General features: G+C 48.3%; 1 protein-coding gene and 1 long non-coding RNA gene across 2 annotated transcripts in view; one reads left to right on the top strand and one right to left on the bottom strand.

Annotated features, from left to right (window-relative positions):
• NRDE2 (NRDE-2, necessary for RNA interference, domain containing) overlaps window positions 1-9,105 on the bottom strand; it is a 188,796-nt gene extending 179,691 nt beyond the window's left edge. Inside the window, exon 1 of the mRNA XM_050799009.1 lies at window positions 9,096-9,105. The gene's annotated coding sequence lies outside the window, so the exon portion shown is untranslated. The remainder of the gene's footprint in view (window positions 1-9,095) is intronic.
• LOC126959728 (uncharacterized) lies at window positions 1,402-5,078 on the top strand. The gene is made up of 3 exons (XR_007727635.1): window positions 1,402-2,421; window positions 2,594-3,311; window positions 4,766-5,078. It is a non-coding gene; the product is annotated as an uncharacterized LOC126959728 (long non-coding RNA).
• Window positions 9,106-12,384: the final 3,279 nt, after the last annotated feature.

Below are 12,384 nucleotides of genomic sequence, written 5' to 3'. Positions count from 1 at the left end.
CTCTACTGCGTGACCGGCCACATGGCCATGCCTGCTGCTCTGTGCCTGTCTCCTCATCTGTGAAATGAGGACACAGTCATGGACCTCATGGCGGGGGGGGGGGGGGGAGGGTGGTGGCAAAGGGGACTACTGTGTGTGGTTTGGATTCCTCCTGGCTTAAAAACGGCTTCCATCCCCAACTCCCCAGCTCCCCGTCTCCACCCAGGCCATTTGAACGATCTTGACGATCTTGTTGAAAATCACAGTGGTTTCCAAAGCAATCCAAGTCTTGTGCGGCTCTGGGCTGAGGGTCCCCACGCTTTCCACCCAGACCTATAATCATCACAGATGTTTAGAGGAGATCGTAAGTATAGAGCTGTATGCTTTAATTCTGCTGACCCAGGCCCCCGCCCTCCTCCCTCCTGGGTACCGGGCTGCCTCCCAGGCTGGCGGGGCTGGTGTCTCTGTCTCCTCCTAACACCCCTGAGATTTGCAGCGACGCCAGGCGCGGCGCTGACCCAGGAGGTGGGGTGTTTAGAACCCGCCCCCCGGGCTCCCCCAGGAGCTTTGAATTTAGTAAAGGCAGCAGTCAGTTCCCTGGTAGGCTCAGGGAGGGACTCCCGGCTCAGTCCTCAGCCCCCAACCCCCACTCTCCAATGCCCTTCCCAGACTGATGACCCGCTCTGCTGGAAAACCTGAGGCGAAAGGCACCGCCCCAGAGCAGGGTCTGGAGTGGCAGGACCGGCAGCCAATGAAGGTGAAGGCCGAGCGTTACATCATCACCGTGGTCTCCCATTGGTTGACATTCTAAGCTTCCTGACTCCGCCTCCCAGCCTTGACAATGGGCCTCTCTGGGCCTCTCTGCTCCCCAGGCTTCTGCACCCTAGTGCAATCGTTGCCGAGAAGGCCACTGTCGGGCAGAGTGCTGGGCTAGGCGGCAGCCCGAAGTCTGGGCTGAGCCACTAACTAGCGGTGAAGCATGGTGTTGCCAGGCGTCATCTTCCTCACCTGCAAGAGGAGAGGGTTCCAGCTGTCAATCTCGGGTTCTGCCGCAGTTCATCCACCACCACACACGCGCCCATGAACGTCTTCCTCGCAGGCCAGGGGACCCTGGCCGGTCAAGTGTCTGGTCTGCCATGGGCTCCCTTTCCTCCCCAGAGCCTGGCAGGAAGTGAGCATATGGAATGGTTAATGTTAACTGATATTTTCTAAAGAGCAGACACTGGGCTAAGCCTTATACATTGTTTTCTTCCTATCCTAAACATTAGCCCGCCATGCAGCCCTAATTGTTCAGAGACAAGCACTGACTCTGAGGCTTGGCCAGGTTGAGTGATGGCCAAGGCCAAGGACCTGGTGAGGGGGACAGTCAGGATTCGAACCCAGGCGGCTGGCTCCAGACCCCTTCACCTGATGCCACGGGAATGGATGGGGGGCACCAGCCTCGCCATTGTGACTCGTTTGAGCTCTCAGCCCGGCCTGTATCCTGGCGGGGGCCATCCCCGACTGGCTCGGCAGCTCCAGGCTATTCCGAGGAACAGTCTTCAGAGAGCCTGGGTGCTGAGGGGGAAAGTTGTTGCTGAGATTTGACAAGTTTGGTCCTGAGATGTCAGAAAGAATTTCAGCTCTTCTGCCACCCCAAGGATGGTGGCAAGTAAATCACAGTGAGCTGGCTTATGTCAGGTCGACTGTGGAATTTGATGCTAGCTCATTGCTACCTCCTCTTCCTTGCCTGCCTCTCTCGCTCTCTCAGCTCTAGTTTGAGATCAGCACAGATTCCCTGGGTGATTTTTGAGAAAACTGCCTCCTCTTTAGGACTTGGCATCCCGAACCTCCATCAGGAAAGGGTGGCGACATATACTCTCACACCCAGGGAGACTGCAAGGCCTACCCTCCACTCTCCACCTGGGTTCTCTGGCATCGAGACTTGTGCCCTACAGTTTTGGGCCCTTGAGGTGATGTCCCAGTGGGACCAGGGTGAGGGTGCAGGTATCTGAGAGCGTAGTAGGACCAGAACCTCTAACCTTAGGGAGGCTTCCTGGGAGCCAAGCTTGGTGACTTAGAATGTGAATGTCTGACTCATATCCCACTACCTTTTAGTGGGTGCTGCAGAGGACAACGGAGAGGGATTCAACTCTGAAGAGTGGTCTTGTGGAAGAGGTAGCTGGCTTGTTCAGTGTGTCTCTGGCAGCCTCCCTAAGGTTCTCAGGTAGAAGTTTCTGGCAGGTAGATTTCAGCTGTGTTTAAGGAAGAACTTTGAAGTTGTCAGAATGAGCTGTCTTGTGATAGTGAGCTCCCTGTCTGCAGAGGCATGCAAGCAAGGCACTTTCACTTATGCATTCAAGCTGACCTATGCAAGGCACTGTGCTAAGTGCTGGGTGCAGAGGAGAACGAGACCCAGTGGGGAAACAGGCACTTGCAATGCTGCTGTGAGTGTGAGCAGAGGTCAGCATGTGGCATCTGGAGCACAGGGAGGGAGTCCTGAAGGCTGCATTGAGGATGAGGATACAGCTCTTTGCTGAGCCTTATGGTGAACCAGAAGTTTACCAGGCAGACAGGGGCTGGGGAGAGGACTGGCATTTGTCCATTCAGGTTATGTTTTCTGAATTATATATAGAAGGACATGTTGCAGAAGAAATGCAAGTACAGTGAAGAATAAGACTGGGGGACTTTTACAATTCAGAGTGGCCTTCACTGTGGGTGATCTGAATCGATCCCTGTATACAGGTGCTTCTGGGGTGACACTTTCCCTGCTCCATGGAGCTCCGGGAGGAGCGCGGACCACCCCCTTCTTTGTAGGCCCGTCTGTGGGGTGCCGCTCCTCCTCCCACCTCCCCACTGCACAGGCAGCCCGTCAGTGTCCATGAGCTGCTCCAGAAGGATGCAGCTCTGAGGAGGCTCGGGGAGCAGCGTATCCTAGCAACCTCTGAGGCTGGCATCTGCAGGACTAGGCCCAGACTCAAGGCTCTTTCTAATTCACCAGCCTTCCCTTAATGATAAGCTTTCCCACACAGATGTGGGGGTGGGGAGGAAGAGGGGAGAAGTGGGCAGGAAGTGTTGCCTCCAACCCCATCACAGAGCAGGTCAAGCCTCGCCCACAGCACTGCCAGGGATGGGGGAAGGAGGGAGGGCAAAGTGAGTCCCTTAACTGCATATGCCACTTGTCCATCACCATGGCCAGTTTATCACCGTTTAGAGGACAATGAATCCAGGCAGTGATCATCAATGATAACTAACATCATAAAAAGATAGATGGCTGGACATGATGTTCCTTCCGATGAAAGACCACAACACCTACTGAAAAATCAAACCTGAATCAGATCAAGCCTCTAGAGGTAACTCCCAGCTACAGGAATTAGAGAACCAGGGGGCATGTTAATGTGTCAAGGTGTTTAAACCTCACCACAGGGAGGCGGCCAGATTTCATCTCAGGCAAAAAATTACAGGTTTCATCAACAACGTGGAAGGAAAAGGAATAAAAGAAAAAAAAAAACAAACCATAAGGAGAATTTATAGAATAACAGAAGCTTAAGAGAAATATCAGCCAATTACAACATACGGACTTTGGATTCTGATTCTTGCGAACAAACTACACAATAGTGACAATAAAAATGAGACATATTCATGAGACAATTGGGGAAATTTGAACGCTGACTGGATGCTTAACCTCAAGGAATTATTTTTAATTTTTGAGCAATGTGAAAATGGTATTTGAGATTATGCTTAAAAAGAGTCCTAATTGTTGAGGGATTCATACAGAAATATTTGCTGATGAATTAATGAGGCCAGGCACAGTGGCTCACACTTGTAATCCCAGCACTTTGGGAGGCCAAGGCAGGCAGATCACCTGAGGCCAGGAGTTCAAGACCGGCTTGGCCAACATGGCAAAACCTTGTCTCTACCAAAAATACAAAAATTAGCCGAGCATGGTAGCACATTCCTGTAGTCCAAGGTACTCGGGAGGCTGAGGTATGAGAATTGCTTGAACCCAGATGGAACCTGTTCCCAGCTACTTGGGAGGCTGAGGCGTGAGAACTGCTTGAATCCAGATGGAGGAAGTTGCAGTGAGTGGAGATCGCGCCACTGCACTCCAGCCTGGGCGACAAAGCAAGACTCTGTCTCAAATAATAATAATAATAATAACAATAATAATAATATGTCTGGGATGTGCTTTAAAATAATCCATTACAGAGAGAAGAAGGAAGTAAAGGTTTAGATGAAACAAGATTTGCTCTGAGCTGATTGATCACTGTGGTAGCTGGGTGATGACAGGTACATGGGGGTCATGATACTACACTATTAATTTGAGTCTTACAAACTTGCGATTATTTGACCATTTTTGACTTTCAAAATGACTTAATGTGGTGCAAACCAATCCTTTGGTGTATGCTGGAAATTTTTTCACAACAAAACATTCTTTTCAAGAAAAAGATGAAGGGCAAACCTGCTTTTTCAGCAGGCTCTGCCCAGGAAAGAGGTACCCGAGACTCTCACTAAAATCTATAGGGCTGTCATTAAAAAAGCCAAAAATGACCCTCAGAGGCAGCTGTAACTTGCATGAATTATTTCTGTTCAGCTAATAATAACAGTAATAGCAATAATGATGATGATAATAATAATAATTTACTGGTCGCTGTCAGCAAATGCTGAGCAACATGCCTGGATATGTTGGAACTGCAGAAGATGGTTTCATTAATGCCTTAGTTGCTCAATAAGGAACAATAAAAAGTTAAAGGAATCCAAACAAGCAGTAGACCAGGCATTGAATGGAAATTCTTCTTGCTTGCAGAAGGCAGCACCCAGGGTCATTCCTGGAGCATAAACGATCCCTGCAGAACATGGGCTAGAAGACCCCACAGTAGGGCAGAGGCAGATCCTGGACTGGGATCCCAGCAGTGAGAAGACCCGGACATCAACCCTATTTCATTCTGTGGCCTCTGCAAATCTCCAAACTTGTGGAGCTGTAGTTGCAAGCTCAGACTTGTGGTTTCCTGTACCTGGAGGAGGCCCAGGTCATTCTGTTAAGTCCCTTGTCTATTTCCTGTTTTTATCTGGATGCTGAGTTAACTATTTGATCCAACAATAAAACTAACAAGGTTTTATTTATTTTTAATGTCTTCTCTTTGCTGAACGCTGTGCTGGGCACTGTAGCTAACATAGTTTTTGTCTTAACAGCTCATGAATCAAATCCCAGCTCCACATTTTATAGCTTTAGACAAGCATTTAACCACCACTTGGGCCTGTTTCCTTACCTGCAAAGTGGGGATAATGACAGTTAATAGCTACTTCATTGTGACTTTGTGAGGATTAAATAAGATAAGGCAGATAAACTACTTAATAGGGTCTGGCACATTGTAAGCCTCAATAAATGGCAGCTATTTTGTATTATTATTATTATATAAAACCATGAGTGTTTAACAATGAATATATAGTAAACAGTGATTCTGAATGATGTATGATGTGAGATATCCTCAAGGACTGGTGTCACAGGGAAGTCTTACACTAGACCTTGAAGGATAAGACCAGAAACTGCTGGATGCTCCCCATTACTGACCCTCCCCATTTCCTTTAATAACAAAGCTGAGACTACATTTCTTAGCCTCCCTTTCTGCTAGATATGGCCACATGATTAACTTCTGGCCGATGAAATGGATGCACAGGTGTTATGTGGAACTACTGGAAAGGCTGCTTAAAAGGAACTGGTTGAGTGGGAAAGATAATCCCTTTGTCCCATTTCTTTCTACTGCTGGTCTGGAATCCTGATGTGATGGCTTGAGCCCCAGCATCCATGCTGGGGCATGAGTTAAGGGTTTTTAAATAAGACCTTGCATATAAAAATATGCACCAGGGATGATGGAGCATGATGGGAGCCTGGGTTTCTGGTGACAGTGTGGAGTCACTATAATGTCCCTATCTCCTTATATTTGGGTATGAGAGTAGTAAGCTATCTTGTTGAAGTCCCCCTTTTTGCTGTTAAACGCACCCAAACTTACTCTCAGGGACGGTATTGAAAATATTTAACAACCAGAATGGCACAGGCACTGATGAGGAAGGGTTTAGGGTAGCAGAAGGCTTAGAACCACAAATATTTACCAACCAGTATGGAAGTGTTTTAATATTTTAGCAACCAGCTTAGTCATATCAATGCAAAACAGCTGAGAACCAGTTGAATACTAGCCCTGCCTAACCTTAACTAATACAATCAATAATATTTGGGAATAGCTAAAAAAACCAAGAAGATGGCCATTCAGGCCATGAGTACAGCCTGAGTAAAGCTTTAGAGGGTGAATGAAGCTCCATCAGTTGATGTACAATGAGAACTAGAGATCAGCCTGACTTGTTGGGAAGGTTCTCTTGAGTATGTGTATGTGAGTATGTGTAGATTATAAGAGGGGCTGGAAGATGTCATTGGAAATAACACCAAAGAGGTCAAATAAACCAGATTGTGGAAGCCTGTGAGGATTTGAGGCAATAAGGAGCATTTGTGGGCTTTTGGGTAAGTGAGAGAGCAGATGAGCCCTGGCAGTGAGGAAATTTGGCTTTGCAGTGCCAGGTGGTAGTTCAGTTAGCACTGCAGTGTAACAAGCCATTCCTATTAGTCAAAGAAATCACAAGTCTACCCAGATTCAAGAGGGAGCAGGCATAGGTGCCATCTCCCAATGGGAGGAGTGTCAGGGCCACATCACAGCAAATCTCGTGGATGGGACTGCTGTAGCTATCCTTGGAAATGACAACCTGGCACAGGCGGTGTCCCTCCTCGCTGGCACCTTTTTTTTTTTTTTTTTTTTTTTTTTTGAGACAGAGTCTCACTCTGTCACCCAGATTGGAGTGCGGTGGTGCGATCTCGCTCACTATAATCTCTGCCTCCTGGGTTCAAGCGATTCTCGTGCCTCAGCCTCCCGAGTAGCTGGGATTACAGGTGTGTGCAACCACGCCTGGCTAATTTTTCTATTTTTAGTAGAGATGGGGTTTTGCCATGTTGGCCAGGCTGGTCTTGAACTCCTGGCCTCAAGTGATCCACCCACCTCAGCCTCCCAAAGTGCTGAGATTACAGGCGTGAGCCACTGCGCCCTGCCACCTTTCTTGTTAGGAAGCCCCTCGGAGTGGGTACCTTCTCTTTCTTAGCAGTTCCAGTCTGCTCAGAAGTATTAGGAAGCTCTCACTATCTTTTAAATGGGATATGCAGTGTGCACCAAAATTATTTATGGAAACCAACTCTATCTTTGGTGGAAAATGTCCAAGAAAAAACATAAGCACTGAAGTAATTAGCTAAAATAATTGAAATGAAGGGAATAGTTCAGACTCTTTAAGTATGACTCGAAAACGAAGAGACATGGATTCCTTTTTTTTGAGAAGGAGTCTTTCTCTGTCACCCAGGCTGGAGTGCAGTGGTACAATCTGGGCTCACTGCAACCTCTGCCTCCTGGATTCAAGTGTTTCACCTGCTTCATCCTCCCAAGTAGCTGGACTATAGGTGCCTGCCACCACGCCTGGATCATTTTTTGTATTTTTAGTAGAGACGGGGTTTCACCATGTTGGCCAGGATAGTCTCGAACTCCAGAGCTCATGATCCACCCACTTTGGCCTCCCTAAGTGCTGGGATTACAGGCGTGAGCCACTGTGACCAGCCAAGACATGGATTTTTTTCAGTGAGAGGTGATATAATCCCCATCACTATCCCAAGTGGGAAATGGAGTCATTCAGTTAGCAAAATCTTCCAAGTGCCCACTAGATGCCAAGCATCGTGCTAGGTCCAGGTTGAAGATGAAGGCTGCCTCCTACCTGCAAGCTGCTGAAACTTAGCAACGGAAATGACCAAAACATGTGGACAATGATGTGCTAAGTGCTCTGATGGAAGGCAAAAGGTAAGGTGTCCGGGAAGGTGGGAATGATTGGGCTCAAGGAAGCCACCTTGAGCTGAGTTTTGGAGAAGGAGACTAGTGTACCAGGAACTCAGGGGCAAAGCAGGCCAAGGACCTTCCAGGCAACCCTGGTAGCTTCCTGAGGCTGGATCTTCTCAACCATGGCTGAATGTTGATCTGTCACACAGGCCCAAAAGAGAGCTGGAGAGAGACAGACAGACAGATACACACACACACACACACACACACACACACACACACACACACAGAGAGAGAGAGAGAGAGAGAGAGAGACTGTCTCTTATTATAATCTTAAGATAAACAAGTCAGAAACACAGCAGAGACCAATCATATGGCAATATGAGGCCATTCCATGAAGGGGCAAGCAGCACCCCCAGATCTCCATAAGCCCAGAGAGAATCATCCAATCATATTTAGGGCAATTCTGGGCCATCTGCATTTTAAAATAATCTTTTGGATCTATTGTTTGAAGGAGGCACACTTTAAAGAACACTATATCTTAAAGGAAAGTCGATTATCCTTACCTAAGTTTACAAAGGACCTTTTACACATACACTTTGTTTTCTTTTCTTTTCTTTTTTCCCCTGCATCTTCTTAGAGCAAGAAAGGAATACACATATACTTTTTATTTGATTTTGTTTTATAGTTATTTATTTATTTAGAGACAGAATCTCTCTCTGTTTCCCAGGCTGGAGTGTAGAGATGGGATCTCCCTATGTTGCCCATGCTGGTCTCAAACTCCTGGCCTCAAGTGATCCTCCCTTGTCAGCCTCCCAAAGCACTAGGGTTACAGATGTGAGCCACTGTGTTAATGCATTTAATCCTCACAACACCACTCTAGGTGGAGGTATTCCTGTGGGTCCCATTTTAGGATGAGGAGCCAAAGACACCGAGAGTGGTTGAGAAACTGGACTCACACTGAGATCCCTGCTGGAACCAGGAGCCCAATGGGCCCCACCCCCTGCATTCCTCTATGATTTTTCCTCTGCGATGCCTCCTGTCTCAGCCTCCTCCTCGCCATTCCTTTAACCCTGTTCCAGGTCACACCATTTCATGTCTCCTGCGTCCTCCTTTCCCTCAGCTCCTCCCCTCCCATCCACTTCCCGCTATGCCACCAGGGATCTTAATGAAAGTCAAGTGTGGTCCTGTCCCTGAACCTTCTTACCAGCACCCATATGTAGCCTCAGGATCAAGTGCAGACTCCCCTCCTTGGCATCCTAGGTCGATGCCATTTGGCCCCAACCACGTCTCCCTCCTAATCTCTCACCACCCTGTGTGCACCAAATGTGCTAGGCTGCAGTGCCTCTGAGCTTCTACCGTCCCCACAAAGAGCCCAATTGTGAATCTAGGTCTTTGCAATGCTGTTCCTTCTTTCTAGAATGTTCTTTTCTTCTTGAATTTGCCAAATTCTTAGTTCCTCAAGACGAGGCTCAGAAGCCGCCACCCTGTGCCCCCCCTCTTGGCTTCCCCAGCCTCCCTCCTCTCTCTCCTGGGGTTGGAGTTTTCCTGCAGACGGAAACCCTTCCCACACGGCCTTGTTGTTGGCTCTTTACTTGCATATCTCCCTCCCTAGACCAGGAGCAATTTTAGGTCAGGACAGATCTTACCCATTACCATGGGACCCACAAGTGGGGCTGAGCCCTCACACTGGCATATCGGGAGGAGGGGGGCCTAGATTCCATGGCCTGCTCTGCCCCTGGCTAACTTTAGGGACTGATCAGTGCCTCGCCTCTCTGTGAGAGAAGAGCATTTGTCCAGTCAGTGGTTTTGGACCCTGGGAACCTTGCAATTAATACTGATGGCCAAGAACCACCCCCAGTGATCCTGACTCAATTGCTCCCAGGCGATTCTAATATGCCCCCAGGGTTGAAAACCACTCTGAGTGCTTCCCCGGCCTTGATGTGCACACAAGTCCCCTGGGCCTTGTCTAAGAGTCGTTTCTGGTGCAGTAGGTCTGGGGTGGGGCTGGCGTGTCTGCATTTCTCACAAGCTCCCAGGTGATGATGGTGCTGCTGGCCCACTGACCACCAGTGGGACTTAGCCAATCTCTTAGAAAGGACTTAGCCAATCTCTCCCATCCCAATGCCATTGAGATGGAAGAGGAGACCTGGAGGCCTGCAGTTCAAGAAGGAGGGAAAAAGGGGTGGAGGGAAGTAGTGAGGCTGAGGACGTGGTCATACCTGAGTAGGGTGTGGGCAAGCAGCCACCCCCAGGGTGAGAGGCAGGAAAAGCAGTGCAGCCCCTGCCCTGTTCATTCACAACCTCCCCACTCCCTCCCAGTTGCTTAGGATTTCAGTCCTCATCAGGCCATCATTCCCGTTCCAGCATCTGACTCTCATGGTCCTGGCCGATGGGCCACATAATGACTTGTCTTTTGCAAGATCAATTTTGTTCTGTTATTTACTAATTGCTTAGTTATTATTTTGATGGACGGAACAAGGCAGCCAGCCCTCTGGGCTCCTGTGAAACAAACTGACTTCTAGCTCACACCACTTGGATAGATAATAGATCCTCCCATTGGAAAGCCCAGGCAAGTGTATGAGGACTCCTTGTTCCCTGTGTCCCTTGCTCCTGAGGACAGATCCTGTATTAGTCTGTTCTCACGCTGCTAATAAAGACATACCTGAGACTAGGTAATTTATAAAGGAAAGAGGTTTAATTGAGTCACATTTCTGCATGGCTGGGGAGGCCTCAGGAAACTTACGGTTATGGCAGAAGGGGAAGCAAACACGTCCTTCTTCACATGGTGGCATCAAGCAGAAGTACCCAGAAAAAGGGGGACAAGCCCCTTATAAAACCATCAGATCTCATGAGAACTCACTATCACAAGAACGGCAGCATGGGGGTAACCACCCCCATGATTCAATTACCTCCCACCAGGTCCCTCCCACGATACGTGGGGATTATGGGAACTACAACTCGAAATGAGATTTGGGTGGAAACACAGCCGAACCACATCAGACCCCCTTCGCCTTACGTCAGGTGGGCTTTCGTGGAGTAGATACCCCATCTGGTAAGCTCTGTAGCTGAGGTCAGAGCTCCTCCTTGGGGACCCTGATTGCTAAGGGGGCAGATGCCCTGAGCTCCAGCAGGGGAGAGGGAGGGAGACTGGCTCGGAAAAAGAGCTATCCAAGCCAGAGGGAAGCAGACAAACAGAGAAAAGGCTTATCCAAGGCCAGACCTCCCCTGTCCCTGCCACTGTCTTATGGGGTCTTCATGTCTACTGGCATTATTATTGCCTCCACCATCAGGCTCGGGGCTCCAGCAGCATCTGAATTTGATTCATCTCTGTCATCCCAGGAGCCAGTGTACGGCTTGACGGAGTCAGTGAGGTCCTGTACATCCCACAGGAAAATGACCAAGGGCTAGAATTCTAGTAGTTGTACCCAGCCTGGCATTTGCCATTCATCCACCATGCATGTGATGTGTTTGACTCTTGCTCCCAGTAGCTCACATTTACAATGCATACTTCCTATGCTAGGTTATACTCTGGTGTGTTGTTTATTCATAGCCAGTATTTCCACTTGATGAGATCCTATGGGATTTTGCAACTTACGTAACAAACTTTTAGGCAGCATTTGCTATGAGTTGAATACCATTTTAGGTGTTTACTTATCGAGTCCTCGTAATGGTCCTGTGAAGTAAGTATAATCATTACCCACATTTTATGGAAAGCTGAAGCACAGAGAGATGAAGTAAACCTGCCAGGAAGTGAGGAGGTGGGATTCAAACCCAGGCTCCCTAGCTCCTGGGCCTGTGCCATCGCCCTCAGCTAAGCTGCCTCTCCTGGGTTTTCTCATTTCCAACCATTCTCTCTTTTTTGGATGTTGTATGCCTGCCTTGATCATTGTAAAGTAGTCTCCAAACTTTTTTTGTTTGTTTTTTTGTTTTTGTTTGTTTTGTTTTGTTTTGTTTTTGAGATGGAGTCTCGCTCTGTCGCCCAGGCTGGAGTGCAGTGGCGCAATCTCAGCTCACTACAAGCTCCGCCTCCCGGGTTCACGCCATTCTCCTGCCTCAGCCTCCCGAGTAGCTGGGACTACAGGCGCCCGCCACCGCGCCCGGCTAATTTTTTGTATTTTTTTTTTTTTTTTTTAGTAGAGACGGGGGTTTCACCGTTTTAGCCAGGATGGTCTCGATCTCCTGACCTTGTGATCCGCCCGCCTCGGCCTCCCAAAGTGCTGGGATTACAGGCATGAGCCACCGCACCCGGCCCCTCTCCAAACTTTTTGATCATAAACTCCATCAGTAAACATTTTGGAGCATGTTTTCCTCTAACATATGTATGGAATGCTGGCAAATTATATACAAGCACCACTGTCAGAAATTAATATCGCAAGGCTTGGTACGCATTTGGTGCAACGATGGAAATAAATCCACATTTCAAATAGTCTCCTTGAGAATCTCAAATTCAAGGGCAGGAAATTGCTGCAGATTTGTCACTGGTTTTATTTCATATTCTGTCATTTACTTTATTTTTTTTCTCCTGTGCTTAAACAACTAGTACTGTCTTCACTTCGTAGGCCCT

Source organism: Macaca thibetana, chromosome 7, assembly GCF_024542745.1.
Source record: "Macaca thibetana thibetana isolate TM-01 chromosome 7, ASM2454274v1, whole genome shotgun sequence".
Taxonomy (NCBI): domain Eukaryota; kingdom Metazoa; phylum Chordata; class Mammalia; order Primates; family Cercopithecidae; genus Macaca; species Macaca thibetana.
This window is presented reverse-complemented; position numbering and strand designations above follow the sequence as displayed.